General features: G+C 38.5%; 1 protein-coding gene across 1 annotated transcript in view; it reads left to right on the forward strand.

Moving 5' to 3' along the window:
* The window catches only part of LOC139949548 (rho GTPase-activating protein 18-like), a 97,432-nt gene that overhangs the window by 346 nt on the left and 77,378 nt on the right, over positions 1–19,708 (forward strand). The gene's annotated exons all lie outside the window — the stretch shown is intronic.

Here is a 19,708-nt window from a genome sequence, read left to right on the forward strand (position 1 = left end):
GTAGAGTGAGTTGCATGCTATTGTAATCACATTGGTGCAAGGATAAACCAAACAATAAGGTCTGTGAATCCGGTTTATGTTTTGTTCCGTTCTGTTGAGTGGAATATCACCCAGACTAGAAATTGGGAATGAATAAATTGGTCCAATCCACTCCATATCCTTGGCCCCAGCGCATCTGATATCAAAATCTTTTGCTTTCGGAGTGGATTGGACCGATTTATGGGGCTAGTAAACCGGTAGTGGTAGTTTACTCAGCAATAATTGTTTTAATGTTACAGGCAGTGGACACTATTGGCAATTACTCAAAAACAATTAGGTATCAGCATAAAAACCATAAAACCTCACTTAGTAACGAATAATGGGGAGAGGTTGATAGTTTAAAACATTGTGAGAAACGGCTCCCCCTAAAAGTGATGTAGTTTTCGAGAAAGAAGTAATTTTCCACGAATTTGATTTCGAGACCCTATCTGAATCTGAACCTAGCATCTGAAAGCACACATGTTTGTGTGACAAGTGTGTTTTTTATTTCATTCATTCCCGCAACTTTGACAAACAATTGATCTAAAATTTTCACAGGTTTGTTATTTCATGCAATAATGTTTAGATACACCAAGTGAGAAGACTGGTCTTTGACAATCACCAATAGTGTCCACTGTCTTTGAACTTCATCGGTAAAAGAAACATGCAATTGTTTAAGCCGCTTTGAGGTACATTATAATAACGGTGGAACACTCATCACTAGGTTTGGGTAAAATAGTCCCAAACCAAACAGTGCACCTCCTTTGTAGTGTCCACAATATCTGAAAAAAAGCTAATTATTTAAATTAGAGAGCTGTTTGGCTGAAGTACTGTAGTTTGTGAGAAAGATGTTATTTCTCGCTCAAATATTAAAAGACTTCAATTCAGGCCTGAACCACAAATTTGTGCAACAATTGTGTTTTTTCTCTAGCACTTTTTTCTGCAACTTCGATGACCAATTGAGTCAAAATTAAAGCGAGTAAGATTGCGATGCAAATTTTGACATCACAAATTTGCAAGGAACAAAGATGAGCGTCCAAAATATCCCCATCCAAAACAGACATGATGTCAAATCTGTTATTACACAAAGTATAAACTGGGCTTTTTAATCTAGCGATAAAAAAGTCCATAATTTTCACCACATCACATTTTGTCAGGGATTTATTGGGGTAAGCTAGGCACACCCCAATCGGGCTACTTCAATGTTATTTTTTGAAGTGGGCCCATACATATACATTATAAGTTTCAAACAAGTTGCACTGTTTTGGGAATCATCAACCATGGATGAAAACCTTGAACTAGTACAAGTTCATAAAATTCTTCAATCCTAAATTCCAAAGTGAAGCACTCGGAAGGACCATACTGTCTCAGTCTACTGGACCAATTGTTTATAAACTACGTCAGGCATTCCATTATGAAGTCCATGACATTGTGGTATGAGGTTTGGAAGGTTTGGAAGGATTGGGGCATCTATAGGCCAGGTTGGACTCCTCCGTTGCAGGCAACGCAGTGGCACTGACAGACGTCCTACCAGGGCTAGGGCATCTATAGATGCCTCGTCTGTCATGGCCCTTGATTGAATTGGTGGGGCACAGTCAGTATTTCTGTTCAAATAGACAAATTAGTTGGTCTTGGTTTGGTTGTGAAATTTTATAGGCTAAAAGTGCGATTCACACGACAGCAATTAAACGATTTTGTAAAAAAAACTTGGACTGTAGAACACAAAATGTTGTCCTTTCACACAAGGTACAATTTGTACAATTTTACAGCCATACTACAAGCTTGGGACCCATTGCTAATTTGCTCTTGTGTGAGACTATAAGGCCTACATGTGCAAACTGTCTTTTCTTTATAAAGCTTTCAGAAAGAAACTCGCATGAAAAAAATTCTTTGCTAAGATTTTTTTTGTGAGTAATTTTTTTTTTAAGTTTATAGGCCTAAAGTTTCAAGTTTTGCAAAAAAATATATGCCTTTTTTTTTTTTTTGAAGCCTCATACTGCTGGTCCATAAAAGCAGTAGGCACTAAATCTTTGCGCAAAACTTTGATTGTTTACTGTGGGACCACTAACAGGGCTAATGGTGACTACTAGCAAGCACTTCTTAAATGAAACTACAGCTCCATGATACAATCAGCACAATGCTTTGCCCACCCCTTTGTGCACATTATGCCTAATATTTATTTAAATTGCAATGTTAGTTCCATTGTACAAACTTTGACACATTGTAACTAATCGCAACTGGTAGGTTCAGAGGAAGGAAACGTTCTTCCTGTCCAGAAAACAACAAACGCTATGAAAGCAGGAAGATAGTGCTACTTTCATCATATACTGACTTTCAAACTCTAATAAGTACATTTGCATATGTAGTGCAACTGCGTAATATTATCATTTCATGTAGGCTGATGGTGTCTAAAGTATAAGTTGCAGTCAACGTTCCCACTGACACCAAATCATTGATCGACTTCATGCTCATTGTGTTTTGAATAATCCCACTTGCGGTTTATTGCGAATAGCAAAATATCAAGAGAGGGCCCAGTTAAACCCGCAAAAAGATGTAGGCCATGCGTGCGCACGTGTGCATGACAACATACATGTACACCGTGGTTAGCAAATGCCCCATCTGCCTACCCATAATGCATTGCGGTTCTGAATCACGATAAACATCCCTGTAAATATTTGCCATTAACTAAAAAACAATAATGTACATGTAGGACTAGTATAGCAGCCTCATAATGCCTCCATCAGACTAAAATCTTGTTCCTGCCTTGTAATGTAAGATTGTAAAAACAAGCTTTATTCTTAAAACAAAAAAAATTGAGCCCCTACTTTTTTAAAAATTATTGTTTTGGCTACTATAGGCACTGTTTTAAAGTATTGAAATTTTACTCTCTGAAAAACTGACATCATAGCCTACATTGTTCATGAGTGTACATGTAGTCTACATTGGCTGCACTGCATGCGTTAGGTCTTTAGTTAGCTTTGAACTGGCCTAAAGTCTGTTACGGCATGTTGGGGTTTTAACCATGAATGTTTTGTGCCTTGATGTTGATATAAAACAATCAATCAATAGAGGCCCCTACCTTCTTGAGTTTACAGGTACACATACATGTAGCAATTGCCTGTTAAGTCCCTGAGGCTGTAGACTCTATTGATCTGTCTCATTAGCTTTGCAAACACCAAATTCATACTATTTTGACCATCTTTGTACCATCGTTAGATCTCAGATGACCATAATGAGGAGATTTTACATAAATCCAAGTAAGAAAATTCTAACCCACGAAAAGGGGATCATTTTTATATGGTGTATTTTAAATTAAGTTGTGTGTGAGAGAATTAATATTTAGGTTTAGAGACTCTTTGCAAGTCGTAACTGTCAACAGCTTTACTAGAATGATTTTGTGCTGACTGTAGCGCCGTAAATAAAATTGGAATTTGCTTGTACAGAACTGGCCCGATTACATTGCTTCCAAAAGCACAACGCTTCTCACAATGTTTTATACTATCAACAGCTCTCCAATGCTCGTTACCAATTCAGTTTTTAAGTTAATATTTGTTTTGAGTAATTACCAAACATGTGGATCTTCCCATTAAAGGCAGTGGACACTATTGGTAATTACTCAAAATAACTATTAGCATAAAACCTTTCTTGATACGAGTAATGGGGAGTGGTTGATAGTACAAAACATTGTGAGAAACAGCTCCCTCTGAAGTGACGTAGTTTTTGAGAAAGAAGTAATTTTCCACGAATTTGATTTCGAAACCTCAGATTTAGAATTTGAGGTCTCGAAATCAAGCATTTGAAAGCACACAACTTCGTGTGACAAGGGTGTTTTTTCTGTCATTAATATCTCGCAATTCGACGGCCAATTGAGCTCAAATTTTCACAGGTTTGTTATTTTATGCATACGTTGAGATGCATTAAGTGAGAAGACTGATCTTTGGCAATAACCAATAGTGTCCAATGTCTTTAAAAGTGCGGATTCCACAGTTTTTGCCAAACAGGGCCTTCAAATGTTGTCTGCTTGCCTTCACACCCAGAACAAATTTTAAATGCATAATATATATTTATTAAGGGAAACAAAATAATGAGTTTAAAAATACAGCACAAAACGTTGAATTGAGAGAAAGTGAAAGTGATACTGATAGTTCACAATCAATACACAAAGTACACAAACATTTTGCTTTTTTTGTAGGTGTTTTTCTGTCGTCAATATCTCGCAACTTCGACGGCCAATTGAGCTCAAATTTTCACAGGTTTGTTGTTTTATGCATGTCCGTGAGAAGACTGATCTTTGGAAATAACCAATAGTGTCCAATGTCTTTAAAAGTGCGGATTCCATAGTTTTTGCCAAACAGGGCCTACATAGCCTACACGTAGTTGATCTTAACTCTATGATCTTACCAACAGGCAATGTTTGTAAATTGAGCGCCTGACATCTGCATTGTATTCTTGCAAAGCGAGTTTGAGATAAGTGACGAATGCCTGTTGGGTCCAGTGAGTAGCCATGCAAAAAAATTGAGATGGATCTGAGCATCTTATGAGCTGAGTGATTTGCGTGGATGTAAAACGTGGCTTACATAATTGTAGACATGTCAGATGCAACATCAGTTCTACCTTTTAGTAACTCTTCTGTGAGTTCATGCAATTGTTCCTTAAACCCATTGGACACTTTCGGTACAGAATTTTTTTTAAATATTATTCCATGAAATGCTTTACTTTTTGAGAAAACATAAAAACAATTATCAATTCTCGACAACAAGAATTACGGATTATAGGAAACACATGTCATGACATGGCGAAACGTGCTGAAATAAGGGTGGGTTTTCCCGTTATTTTTTCTCGACTCCAATAACCGATTGAGCCTAAATTTTCACAGGTTTGTTATTTTATATACAAGTTGTGATACACGAAGTGTGGGCCTTGGACAATACTGTTTACCGAAAGTGTCCAATGGCTTTAAATAACAATGTACACAGTGTTAGCAGGCGTTAAATTTTACATTTTGTTGGCGCACGGTTGTTATGATCACCTCCAACTTCTTGCATACTCTTTTTTTAAAGCTCCCATTGTACCTTGGCCAAAACTTCCCTACTGTCCTATATTTAGACGACTAAGAGGCTTTTAAATTACTGGCACTATAATAGACTGCCACAATCATCCAGGCTTGCATTGGGTGCATGATGGGTTTCTTCTGTGTTGTGTTCCCGTTTGGTAAATACTCAAAACAAATATTAACCTAAAAACTGAGTTGGTAATGAGCATTGGAGAGCTGTTGATAGTATTTAAAACAATGTGGGAAACGACTCCCTCTGAAGTAGTGTAGTTTTTGAGAAAGAGGTAATTTCTAACTAAAATAATAACAGACTTCTAGCTAGAAGTCTTTTATTCTTATCTGAAAGCACACAAAGTCCAACAAGGGTGTTTTTTCTTTCATCATTTTCTTGCAACTTCGATGACCAATTGAGCCCAAATTTTCACAGGTTTATTATTTTATGCATAATGGGATACACCAAGTGAGAACACTGGTCTTTGACAACTACCAATAGTGTACGGCGCCTTTAAGAAATGGGCCATGCCTTGTGTATTGTGGACTTGGTTTTGACACTAGTCTCCTGTGGTGCATTTGTTCATTTTTGTGGACTTTGAGTCTGACAGTCTCAGTCTCACCTGGTACTTTACAGAGGCAACAAAAGGCGATTGTCTCCATGGCCCCTGGTCATTGCCTTGGTGCCTTTTAAATGTCCAAGCACATTGATTATCCTCTGAGGGTGCCCTTTGTGGTATTTTGTGCCTTTTATGTACGTCACTAATGCACACAATGTATACTGTGAAAATCTAGGTCTCAAGTACAATAGACCCTTCCCATGAAATATGTAAATTGCACATAGCGCGTGCGCACTAACGTTTTGGTTGGCAAAATGAGGGAACATCACACGGCTAATGGGTGCGTGACGCAGACGCGATTGCGCGTCTGCTTAGTGCACAACTCTATGGCGTTTGCCAACCAACAGGGTCTGTACGCATGCGTGAATGTGATTAGCATATTTCATGGGAAGGGTCCATTCCTGTACACAGATAGATATTACGTTTTTATTTCGAACTGTGCGCTTTACACGTACTGTATCGGTACTGTAAACTGACTGTTTTACTTTTAAAAATTGCTATCAAATAGAATTTAAGATTAGTACATAATTGCAGGGCTGTATGTTTTGTTTTTGAAAGGGCAAGGGCACCTAGGCATTTTCTTCTTGGTAAAGGGCACCCTATGAAATTGCAAATTTGTACTGGAGCATTTCAAGGGCATCAAGGCATTGACAAGGGGACACAGAGGCTATCGCCTTTGTTGCCTCCGTGAAGTATCAGGCCTGATGTTGTATCATAGACTAGAGAAAGAGAGAGAGACCACACTATGTGTATATGTATCAACGCAGCCTAGCTGGATAACATCAATTGTAGACTTTTGACAGCAATTCAGATATGATGGATCTAAAGTTCAGGTCTCTTAATGGTGCACTTGGCATGCTTGGTACAGACTATTTAAAGCTAAAGATAAAATTTGATAAAAGAAGAAAAATAAATTCAAACGGTGTTTGTTTGTATTGTTGGCACAGATAACATTGCCCTTGTCATTTACATGTAAGGACGTGTACAGCTGTAGGCCATTTTTATGGCTTTAACTATTGACTGAATTGTATTTAAAGGCACTGTACACGTTTGGTAATTTTTGTCCAAGACCAGTGTTCATAATAAGCATAAAATAAAATCTTATCCAGAAGACGATCAGAGCATACTGATCGCAATGTCGAGTTGAAACCAACAGTAATCTTTTCCAACCCAACTCGTGAGAGATGGTCATTACATAGTGTTACCGCAAACCTTTCTACATGAATATCATAAAATAACAAGCCTGTGAAAGTTTGGGCTCAATTGGCCATCAAAGTTGTGAGAAAAGGATGAAAGAAAAAACACCCTTGTTGGATGACTTTGTGTGCTTTCTACAGGAATAGAAGACTTCTAGCTAGAATTCTTTTAATATTTTAGTAAGAAATTACCTCTTTCTCAAAAACTACGTTACTTCAGAGGGAGTTAGTTTCCCATGATGTTTTAAACTATCAACAGCTCTGCAGTTTTTTTCTGAACATAGAATTGTCGGAACAGACCTGCGATTGTCAGAATATAGCAGTCACCCATACTCATAGAATGAAAGAAACCACAGATGATTTTTTTTTCGCCCCCCCCCCCATTGTACTGTATGTTCCGAAACCCCTAGATCAAGCCTAGATGTTCTGACACCCCTAGTGTGATTCCCAGGCCTGATACTACACAGTAACACGGATTGCCTCGGTGTCCCCTGGTCATTGCCTTGGTGCCCTTGAAATGCTCCAGTACAAATCATAGGGTGGCGTTTACCAAGAAGAAAATGCCTTGGTGCCCTTGCCCTTTCAAAAAACCTAATTCCTAATCCCCTAATCCTAACCCTAACCCAACCATAACCGTAGCGTGTAAATCACAAGGAGGTTTTCAGAACATACAATTTGCATGTAGGGTTGTTGGAACGGAACAGAGGTGTGTTCGATTAGAGTCAGTCACCCATACATACAATGAACACATATATTTGTAAGATACCGCAGACGAGGACAATCAATATGTTGTTAGTGCATTTATTGATTCGTAATGAGAGAATATGCAAATATCTGTATTCATCCGTCAATTGTGATGTGTTCAGAGCCAGGGACTTCAGGATGAATACATAATATTTAAGTTTTAAAAATTCAAGCACATCAGCATTAATGAATAAACGGAAAAAGATGAAGAAATGCTTAGTTTTAGATGTGTGGGCGAAAAACCCCAAATGGGGGAAGCCCACACAATTAGGGAGGGGACTGAAAACCCAACCCAAGGCCCCTAATGTATGTAAGCTTTGTTTTTTAAAGGACAAGCGCACCAAGGCATTTTTTTTCTCTTTGGTTAACGGCACCCTACATGCCCTATTATTAGAAAATTGTGAATTTTAACTGGATCATTTTAGGGGCACCAAGTCAATGACCATAGGGGGCACGGACGCATCGCCTTCTTTGCCTCCGTGTAGACCTCCATCCAGTCAGAGCCAGATTGTTACTGATGTCAATACAGACCACTTGGACAAGCGTCAAATTGACCCATACCACCCACGACATTTGCTGCTGTGCCCTGCTTTTTTTTTGTGGTGCAAAATTGCAAACGGAAATGAATATTTTCCTGGTGTAGACTTGCCCCTTGCATCACACCATAGGAAGAATTGCTGGGCACCTCTAAAAGTGAAGTTCAGGGCCTTTGAACAAACCAACCTGGTCTAGGAGAGTGGATGATTGACACCACGTTTTAAAAAACAACTCCCAAACAACTCTTGCAGTGATGGTCCTTGTCAGCGCGTGATAGGGTTTTAAAGGAACACGTTGCGTTGGATCGGTCGAGTTAGTCATGGTCGGCCATTTTTGACTCCCATAAATGGCCAACCATGTTAGCTTGCAACGTAAAAGGAAAACCACGCAATTTCGAGGCAAATAAGTGTGGATCACCGTGTTCTACTTTTTAAACATCTTTCTAACCATGCATTTTATAACGGTTACAAACGCTTTTTAAAGACCAACTCGACCGACACTAGGCAACGTGTTCCTTTAATAATTTACATTGTCTTTTACCACACCATACAGTGACACTGGTCAGCTCATATCATGTAAAGCTAGTAGACCATACACTTAAAGTGTCAATCAACACTCAGGGGTCACTTGGTAGAAATATGGGCAGCAGGACAAAACTCTGCCAGCATTTAAATCGGTAGGCCTATATGTGTAACTGTATGTTAGTTGTCCAATTGGTAGATGCAGGCGGTATAGGCCTACATGTATTTCACAGAGGCAACAAAGCCTATCAAGAAAATGCCCAATTGTGGTGCCCTTGTCCTTTAAAGGCAGTGGACACTATTGGTAATTGACAAAGACTTACTAGACTTCACAGTTGGTTATCTCAACATACGCATGGAATAACAAACCTGTGAAAATTTGAGCTCAATCGGTCATCGAACTTGCGAGATAATAATGAAAGAAAAAAACACCCTTGTCACATGAAGTTGTGTACGTTTAGATCGTTGATTTCGAGACCTCAAGTTCTAAATCTGAGGTCTCGACATGCTCGAAATCAAATTCTTGGAAAATTCTTGGAAAACTATGGCACTTCAGAGGGAGCCGTTTCTCACAATGTTTTATACCATCAACCTCTCCCCATTACTCGTCACCAAGAAAGGTTTTATGATAATAATTATTTTGAGTAATTACCAATAGTGTCCACTGCCTTTAAAAAACGAAAGGGTGTTTTTGAATACCCCATGGTAAGGACCTAATGTCATGCCTGACCAACTATTCAATTAATTACATGACTGAGCTTGTGGGTACCAGTAGAGTAGTGGGCGTTGTCTTCCCACCCTCAATCAATTACAATGTATGATGGTACAATGAAGGGCACAGAGGATGAGAAATTGTATGTTTTTATTTTTGTGATAAAACATCACACAAACAACATAAATGAATCAGTTGATTGAGTCATATTTTCTTCGAAAAATGTGTAGGGCCTATAGAACAAAATACTCTGCTACTTTTAGGAAAAAATACCATAAATTGACAGTGGAACCAATGGAAATGTTCTATTCGTAATGTATTCAAGGATCAATGGGTAGGCCCTAGATGTTAGGCCTGGTAGGCCCTACATGTAGATGTTAGGCCTACAAGATTAAAACTTATTATGCTAATTAACTAGTCACATTAGCAACCAAATAACTAACTATATTCCTTAATCTTGAGAGCCCCATACAGGCACGTTTAACTATGACAAAAAATGAGTAAAAATCCATGAATTCAGTAAAAACATTTTATGTTTGCTTTGATCACAGTGGTTGCTCACTGTCAATATTTATTGTTTTTGAGGCAGTGGCTGGCCTTGGAAGTGCACAATAACAGTGTATTCAATGGACCATCTCCATTATCAATGTCTGTAGGCCTAATGGTACAAACCAATGATATGATATGACTGAGTGAGTGAGGACAGTTTACCGAAGGTCAATGTGAACTCTTTACAAAGGTGGATCAGACTGCTATCACGTACAGTGTAGTACAGTGTTCGGTACGTGTGTAGGTATGTACTACGAGTGCACCTGTATGTTGTTTAAAGGGAGGGTAGTACGCGTTTGGTAATTGTCAAAGACCAGTCTTCTCACTTGGTGTATCCTATAACAAGCCTGTGAAATTTTGGGCTCATAATTGGTCATCGAAGTTGTGAGAAAATGATGAAAGAAAAAACACCATTGTTGGACGAATTTGTGTGCTTTCAGATAAGAATAAAAGACTTTTAAGTTCTAGCTAGAAGGCTTTAATTTTTTTAGTGAGAAATTACCTCTTTCTTAAAAACTACATTACTTCAGAGGGAGTCATTTCCCATAATGTTTTATATTATCAACAGCTCTCCAATGCTTGTTACCAAGTCAGTTTTTAAGTTAAAGGCAGTGGACACTATTGGTAATTACTCAAAATAATGATTAACATAAAACCTTTCTTGGTGACGAGTAATGGGGAGAGGCCGATGGTATAAAACACTGTGAGAAACGGCTCCCTCTGAAGTGCCATACTGTAGTTTTCGAGAAAGAAGTAATTTTCAATGAATTTGATTTCGAGACCTCAAGTTCAGCACTTGAGGTCTCGAAATCAACCATCTAAACACACATAACTTCGTGTGACAAGGGTGTTTTTTTCTTTCATTATTATCTCCCAAGTTCGATGACCAATTGAGCTCAAATTTTCACAGGTTTGTTATTTTATGCATATATGTTGAGATACACCAACTGTGAAGGCTAGTCTTTGACAATGACCAATAGTGCCTTTAATGTTTGTTTTGAGTTGTTACCAAATGTGTACCTTCCCTTTCAAAGTGTACATCAAGTGTGATCGTGTGCATTTCTATGCCCTAAGAGCATCGGCTAAAAGCAAGATCCTATAGACAATGGACTTGTGGTTTTTGCAACCGTTCAAAATTGCATCACTAAATTATATAGCCATTTCTATTTGAAAGGTTCCTGGAGGCAGAATTTAAAATTGAAAATGTTCTTTGTACCTGTTAGAAACCTTCCCCGCCCCACCCTCAATTTGAAACGTCTGGTTACAATGCTGCAAGTAGTGGCTTCTAATTAAGTTGCCTTGTAAACTATTGTCAAACATTGCAACATTTTACAACCATGCTAAAAATTAAGCAAGGAACCAAAGTTAAAGTGCTGTCGTGTGAATAGGGCTTTACAGTGTATATGCTGACATCCAATCTTTGGTAGTACAACGTGTGTGCATGTACATGTACATGTCACATGACATTATGATCTTCTCGCTCTTCATGGTCAAGGTCAGAGTTGATGGATACCAGTGATGTAATGGGTGAATTTTTGTTCACCCTTGATAATTGTGACAATATGGTACAATCACTCCTTTGTTGTGATGGCCGTGAAACTCCCCTGAGGTACATGTCTGTTGTGATGTGTACTTAGCATCACCAAGCAGTCAAGGGCACAATCTATGGACTGTGCACAAGTGAACCATCCATATGCATGCCTCAAACCAGTCATCTGAACAATGAGGTGAACTACAAAAATTATCAATTGCTTTCATATTCCCAAAAAATAATAATAACAATGTTATATATTAATTTTGATTTTTACCCATACACCGATGTGTGTTAGCACTGTATACTCAGTACTTTCCCGAGTCCTGTGAACAAAATATCACAGGCATGTTAATATTATTATTTTATAACATTGACGGAAATTTTTGTTTTAGTCTCGGTGATAACACAAATAATGTTCACCATTTGCAAGTTACATGATGTGAATGATGTCTGATACAATGACTTGCTCAGTCACCGGCTTACATTTGAATTCCTCAGACTATGAAGGCAGTTGCTTACATTGTCAAATGGTTTGGGCAAGCCTTTGCACATAGCAACCTCCAGATGAGCAAACCCTGGGGTGGATTTCACAAAGAGCTAGGACTAGTCTTATCTCGGGATAGGACCTGAGTTACTCGTCCTAACTTGGGACTATCCATGCAATTTGTATCTCCTAGGACTTCATGTAGTCCTAAGTTAGGACTAAGTCCTAACTCTTTGTGAAATCGACCCCGGTACAATTGTGCCTTACACATCAATTCAGAATGCGTATGGGTGTTCATCGGCTCTTACAATGTACACAACTGCGCAAAAGCTTGCCCTGAAATCATGTGACCTAGCAACTGTCTCGATAATCTGATAAATGCAAATTCAAGTGGTAACTTGTGATAATGCACGTCATTGTACAGCCAATATTCAAATCTAACACGCAAATGGCTTATTACTTATGGTGTCCAGTTGATCATTAAACTGTATTAGGGAGCTCCAAAATATGCAAAACAGGTTTCATAAAACCAATACAGTTCTGAGTCAACAGTTTTTCTTTGGGTGTTTTTTACTGTCATTCAGTGTCATCATTCTGGACCCACTCCTCACTCCGTCATCACTTTGTTTGTTCTCAGGCAGTGTCAGAAGTTCCTGAACCCAGAGGCAAGACAACAGTTTATTGAATTAATTAAAATATATTTGTCATCTTTCCGGATTGGTCTGGTTGGTAGACGGCTTCTGCTGTGAACAAAACAGGAAATAAGTGTCTTGTTAACACCACTGGCACTGTCTTTATTATTGTCTATAGTAGCGCATTGTTCACTGGTAAAAATAGCATTGTTTAATTTTTATGAGGATATTTTGGTAAGACTGTTTTTTTTCATGGTGCTAAACAAATGACAAGCTTGCCTTGTATTGGGGTGTTGTTGCCAGATGTCACCTGGGTTTTGGGTGAGAACTTAAGGCAACAAAGGCGATTGCCTCTATGCCCCTAGTCATTGCCTTGGTGCCTTTGAAATTTTAAATGCTTCAGTAGAAATTCACAAGGCATGTACTTCATGGAGGCAACAGAGGTTTCTGCCCTCCTTTGCCCCCTGGTCATTGCCATGGTGCATTTGACATTTAAAATGCTTCAGTAGAAATTCACGTATTTCACGGAGGCAACAGAGGTTTATGCCCTCCATGCCCCCTGGTCATTGCCATGGTGCATTTGAAATGCTCCGACAGTAGAAAATTACAATTTCCTTAAGGGTGCCCTTTTCCAAGGAGAAAATGCCTTGGTGCCCTTGCCCTTTCAAAAACAAAGCACATGTATACGTATGCCTGGATATATCAGACCTTTTTCTTATTTCATACTTGCTTTCTGCCTAGTGCTGAGGATGCTGTTCACAGAAGTTCCTTGAAATCTATTAATCCAGAGGTTACCAAAAAGTGTAAATGCAATCATTTCAACTTATTCCTCCTAAAATTTTGATCTGTGTTTTAAGACATTTTTGTCAACAATGACTCTCACCCCTGTCACAGTCTTTGGTGACTTCTTTCAATGGCGCTAAACAAATGACATTGACAAGCTGGCGGCGTAGAAATTACTTTGGGTGTTGGCCAGATGGACTCTGGACTTGGTTTCATCTATAGGCCTAAGGAAGTGTATTTTGGGGGTGAGAAATTTCAGACTTTTTTTTTATAATTGAGATCTTCTGGACAATGTAGATCTTCTGTGAAATAAGCAGCAGTTTTTTGTTCCAAGGTGTAATTAACTTTTGCTCTTTGATTTATTCTCAAGTGCTGAGGATGCTGTTCCGGAAATCTCTTCAAATTCTATAAATCCAGGGGCTACCAAAAAGTGTACATGCTATCAATAATTCAACACTTACCTTCTTACGTAAGAGGCTAACTTTGTCACATTATTTTGTGAAAAGGTGATTGTGCCTTGATCATGTTGATTGACTTAAAACAAGAGGGAAGAAAACAGGAATTTACTTCTCATCCAAATACCAACACTTTGCATTATAAGTTGCACATTGCCTTTTACATGCCCGTGGTTAGCTTGGGGTTATCTGTAGTTCATGTACAAAACATCATTGTGCATCTTCAAGACTAATTTCTGTCATTCTGGAAATCTCATTAGTCTTCTTATTGATCCAGCCGTTTCAAATTCCGTCTCTGCATTTTATAGCCATGGTCACCAAAGGATCTTTGCTCATTTCCTTCTGGTGTAGCTATGCAAACGAGGAGTGCTTTGTTTTTTAGTTTTAAATCCTTGAGGAACTGTTTTCAAATGGCAGTGTGTGTGTTCATTAAAATTTTCAATTAGATCAGCTACATACATGATGTGTCTGAAAGGCACAGGGTACCCTTTTCCCAGTAACAGAACAATGTCAGATAAGCAATAAAAATGACAATCAAATGAAAATTGGCAAATACTTTTGCATTTTCTTTGCTAGAATTACCCCAGGACATGTTTTCCTAATCATTTGCAGAATTTAATCTTAGTTATGAATGGCAGAAAACTTATCAAACTTTCATGCTCAGCTTTCTTGAAACACTATTTTGCACTGTAGGCCTAATTTGGATTTTTTTTCTTCTCTGTTATAAGATTATTCTTCCTTAGTCGTGTTGGATTTTCAGCTTATCTCAAAAAACATGACTGCCTTTTGAAATGAAATGTTATTTCTGCTCTTAAAACAATTTGAGCAATCCAAAGGTAGCCTATCCAATGTATTTTCCCTTTAAACAGTTAAACATGCTCATATAATGTACCGAAAGACAAATTACACTGCCATGTAATAAACACCAAAAGACAAATGGTTTTGTTTCCTGTAACCCAATCAACCATTCAAAAACCTGCCGATCGACAGTTCTATGTAAATTAACGCTTAGAAAAGAAAGCCTACTACATGTAGGCTAGTTAACTCTGTATGCAATATCAAAAACTGTACCTTTCTGGTGTGTAAGCGATCACAACCAGTTGTGGTCAAATGATATTTCACATGCACTCACTCTCTCAAAGAAATACAATTTTGTTTATTCATATTGGAAAAGAAAGACATTTGAAGAATATAAACAAGTAAACGAGTAAAGAAATACAAACATTATAAACAAGTAAACGAGTAGGTTTTAAAATCAGTTTAAGTAACCTACAAAGTTAGAAGTAATGTTTACTTAGCACTACTGTACAAGCCTACATCATGCGGGCAGTTTTGGTGTCGGCAAGTCTATTTAAACAAGGAAGCCCAGACAACATTTGGTTTGAGTACAGAATGTACAGCCGTCGATTTCACAAAGAGTTAGGACTCGTCTTATCTCGAGGTTAGGACAAGTAACTCGTCCTAACTTAGGATTAATCTTAAGGTCTGCATGCTACAGTGCAGGGTTGGGACTCGTCTTTGAGTTTTGTGAAATCGACGGCAGTATTTGTAGTGTGCAAAAATGTAGTTAATTGGCCTGATGTTTCGACCCTTGCAGAGTCTTTCAATTTCATAGAGCTGCTTTAGCAAAAATCTTGGATAAGCACGAAAATAGCTTGCTAATTTTACACAGGTTACTGGCCAAAATGTCATGCCACATTGCTTGTGACTGGTATTGAGCTATTGTTTACTTAGCATAACAATTGAGTGGAGTCTTGGCCGGTATTCTGATTTTACTAAGCATTGATTATTTTGCTTAAGCAGAATTTTTTGCTTAAGCAGCTCTATGAAATTGGGCCCTGGTTGGTGAGCAGTTTGTAAGCAAAAATATATTATACATTGTACAATGTACATTCATGGTGTTTGGAGTCCAAACACTTGCACCTGCTAATTCTTGGGTTTGAACCAGCAGTATGGCAATCTCTTCAGGGGTTTGTGACCCATGAAGAGCAGCGTCATCACAATCGGCTAAATGGTCAGTGTTGATTTCAACATGGCAAGCCTTGCTGGGCTTTTATTTGCTTTTAGATGGTTTCAACAAGAGTTGATCTCTTGGCCTTAGTGATTAAGTTGGGCTTGTACAAATTGTCAAGACAGGTGTAAATTCAATCAGTGGGATAAGACATGTCAAGTCCTTGCATGGTTTAAATTGCTTCTGAGACTGTAATTGGCTTTCCTCACAATGCAGCCTATTTTGTTAGTGCATGCTGTACCTTTTTTCGGGTAATTTTTTTTTTACTGACTTTATGTCAAATTTCAGATTTATATTTTTGTTGTGTTGCAAAGCGAATAAATTTATTTAACATAAACCATGGCACCTTTCTGCAGTAGGCTGGTAATTGCATGAAATGGTTGGAAGAAAAAGAATCAATATTGACAAAGATTAACGCCAGCTATGAATAAATGTAAGCACACCTATATAATAGCTACCCTTTAACTGCAGTGACATTTACATACAGGATAATGCACCCACAACAAACATCGTGGATACTGATTCTCAGGATTCAAAACTCCTCTAGATCACTCAACATCTGCTCTAACAATGCAAAGGTTAGAGGTTCAATTCCCACCCGAGTATTTTGACTGGAACTAACCGAGACCGTGGGTAAACTAACCGAGCTGGCCCCTTGCGTAACATTGAATACATGTACAGTAGTTCGATAATCACAAAAATCTTATTCTTCCATGACAAAACATGTCAGCTTCTTCGGGTCTCGGACGGATGGGAGATTTAACCGAGTCATCGCGTCCGCATTGGACTTTCTGGCTCGGTTAAACTGACCTGGTCAATCTTCCTGGGCACCTTTGGCTTGGTTAAACTACCCATTCGGGTCAGGTAAATTACCTGGGAGGAAAACGTCCTTGGCTGTTCGCATTGGACTTAAAATGGGTAAGTTACCCATTGGCTCGGTTAGTTTAGCCAAATTAAGTCCAATGCGAACAGGGCTGAGTCCATTAAAAAAAACTTTTGTTTTACTACTCTCACTGATTGTTGACACAGGGCCAGTACCTCACTATGAAATCAAAGGTGAAGTTTGGATGCTTGATATCAGTGTAAATGTACCTTCTGTAAATCCACTGAGTTATTTCACTATTGACTATAAGTCAGGTTGGCGCAGTGGTGTCTTAACTCGCCTTCCACCTTTGGACCCCGTTTCAAATCCTACCGAGGGCAATATGACCCCGTACCCACTATGGACCCAGCATTGATCTCCCAATTTGAGAAAAGGGCGATCAAGACCCTGAAAGGGTGCAGCTCAAAGGGCGATCAATGAGAAACAGGCTTCAGTGGGAACGAGAGGGCGATCAGGTTCCAACCGTGCAATTTTGATCCTCCTCGGGAGTAGGATTAAAGCAGGATCTGATCGCCCTTTGAGTTTAATGCCGGATCAAAAGTCTAGTGAGAACGCAAAGAGCGATCAGACCCTGCAATTTTCTAGCAAAACAGTGTTCTTTTGAACCCACTTCCGTTCCCAAAAAAGGGGTATCAATGTGCAATCATACTAAAGTGGGAACGCGACTGCGATTTCACGAGTGCAACCAATCTTGTTGCGGGATCCCGATCTCGCAATTGTGGATCCAGTGGGAAAGCGGTCTATGTGGATTGAGTTTTTCAGTCCCTACTTGACTTCGTGGGTTTTCTCTGGAACAATTCCCGGGGGTTTTCCTCCCACTTCTAAAACTGAAAATTCTTCATTGTCGTCTCACCTTGTCTAGATGTACATAGATGCTGGAAAGTATTATCATATATTTAGATGTACATGTAATGTATGACTGGTGGGCAATTATACTTTCTAAACATGAGACCAGGTGTATTGAATCCAATCAATTGCATTTGACTTGCTAATGAACACCTTTGTAAATCGTACAAGCAATCATTGGGAGTCATCAAACTGTATAATGAGGAGCTATTACAAGGTTTAAAAGGTTTTCACTTCCTTCAAAGGACTGTCTTTCTCGCCCCATTTGACAACCCTCATGAGATACAATTATGAAAGTTCTCTATGTATCATCAATGTACAGTCAACCCTCATTATACATGTTATAAAGATCAATTAACAGGCCTGTGTGCTTCGTTTTTTGAAAAGGCAAGGGCACCTAGGCATTTTCTCTTTGGTAAAGGGCACTCTATGAGGAAATTGTGAATTTTTACTGTGAGCATTTCAAGGGCGCCAAGGCAATGACCAGGGGGCACGGAGGCAATCGCCTTCGTTGCCTCCGTGAAGAATCAGGCCTGAATTAATTATAGGGTAATTCCGCGTCAATTCAACACGCTTTTGGACCTGACCCTCACGGATTTAAATGAAATTCGGTGTGCTGATTGGACTCCCTGAGAAAAGCTCAAATCCCAAATTTTATGTAATTCGGATCATTATTTTGGGAGATACGGCTTAACGAACTTTTGACTAATTAGCATGACCTGCTATGTTTGGACAATCATATCTCCAAAAGTAAAATACCTACCGAGATAATATTTACACCAATTTGAAGCTCTTGACATGGCCCACATTTGATAACATAAAATCAAAAAATTTCCATGCACCACCGAAAAAATACGCACAAATTTGACCTTTGACCTTGATTTGCGAAAATGTGTATTTTTCAAAATGCGTAATTTTTTTTCAAATGCAAGTTTAAGATGTTAGCAACATAATTCTGAAAAACTGTGATGGGCACTCTTATAGTTTTTTTGTTATAATTTTTTTAACATTGACTAACAAGGCCAAAACTATAAAAACGCATTGTACAATGTACATGTACAATGTACATGTACAATGTACATGTACAATGTACATGTATAATGTACAGTGTAATGTGTAGTAATGTGTACATGATACATGTACATTAGAAAATCAAAGATAATCATTCACATTTTGAGTTTCACATTTTGATGTATAGTACAAACACAAACTGAATGCATTCCACTAGATCCGGCAAGGATGCACTGCTTCAGCCCAAGTTAGCAAATTTTCAGCAAAACTTTCAGGAGGATTGTTTCCTTGAAAAGTTCAAACAGTTCTTTCAGATTACAAAGAACAAGATGTTTCTGAAGATGTTTCTTCTCACCATCAACAGTAACCGATACAAAGTCTTTCATCCCTGGCATTTGTCTGCTGACGGACTCGAACAAGTAAAAGTCTTTCACAGTTTGCACCATTTTTAATGAAAGAGATTTTCCAGCCTTAGGATTTGGAATGGAAAGCATTCCCTGCTAATTCACCAGGTTTTTTTGCTTTTCTTGGCATGTAGTTTGATGCTCCAAATTCATCTGCTATTCTTTTGATACTCAAGACGGTCAAGACTTGAACTTTTTCACTTTTCTTGGTCTAGGAATGAAACTTTTGTTTCAACTGAGTTATCATCTCACTTTCATCATCACCGAACTGTTTTCCTGTAGCAGTTTCCAGTTTCTGCTTAATTGTTGTCTCTATTCTCTCAACTTTGTTTTCCATGTAACTTCCATGAGCTTTCTTCTTACTTACATGTATGATAGGAGATACACCAATAATTGTCATAGCCTCATTGAAAATGTTAATGTCGGTATTTGGCTGCACAAAAACATCCTGATGTGCAGATGACATTGATATGGTCCCTGAACTTCTGGATCACTGCTAGAACTTTCAGTTGTGCATAAACTGTGTGCTCGAGTGAAATAAAGACTTGGATGCTCCAGTATAAACCTTTATGATACCTGCCTTATAAGCCTGCTTTTTTTCTTGCTGTGTGATTTAAATGGGTCACAACACATTTTTCTCTATGATCATCCTCCAGGGAATTGACTTTTAAAGCACTAAATAATATGTGATACTCTGTACACTGTACATTGTATAACATGTATA

Source organism: Asterias amurensis, chromosome 17 (assembly GCF_032118995.1).
Source record: "Asterias amurensis chromosome 17, ASM3211899v1".
In the NCBI taxonomy this organism is placed as follows: domain Eukaryota; kingdom Metazoa; phylum Echinodermata; class Asteroidea; order Forcipulatida; family Asteriidae; genus Asterias; species Asterias amurensis.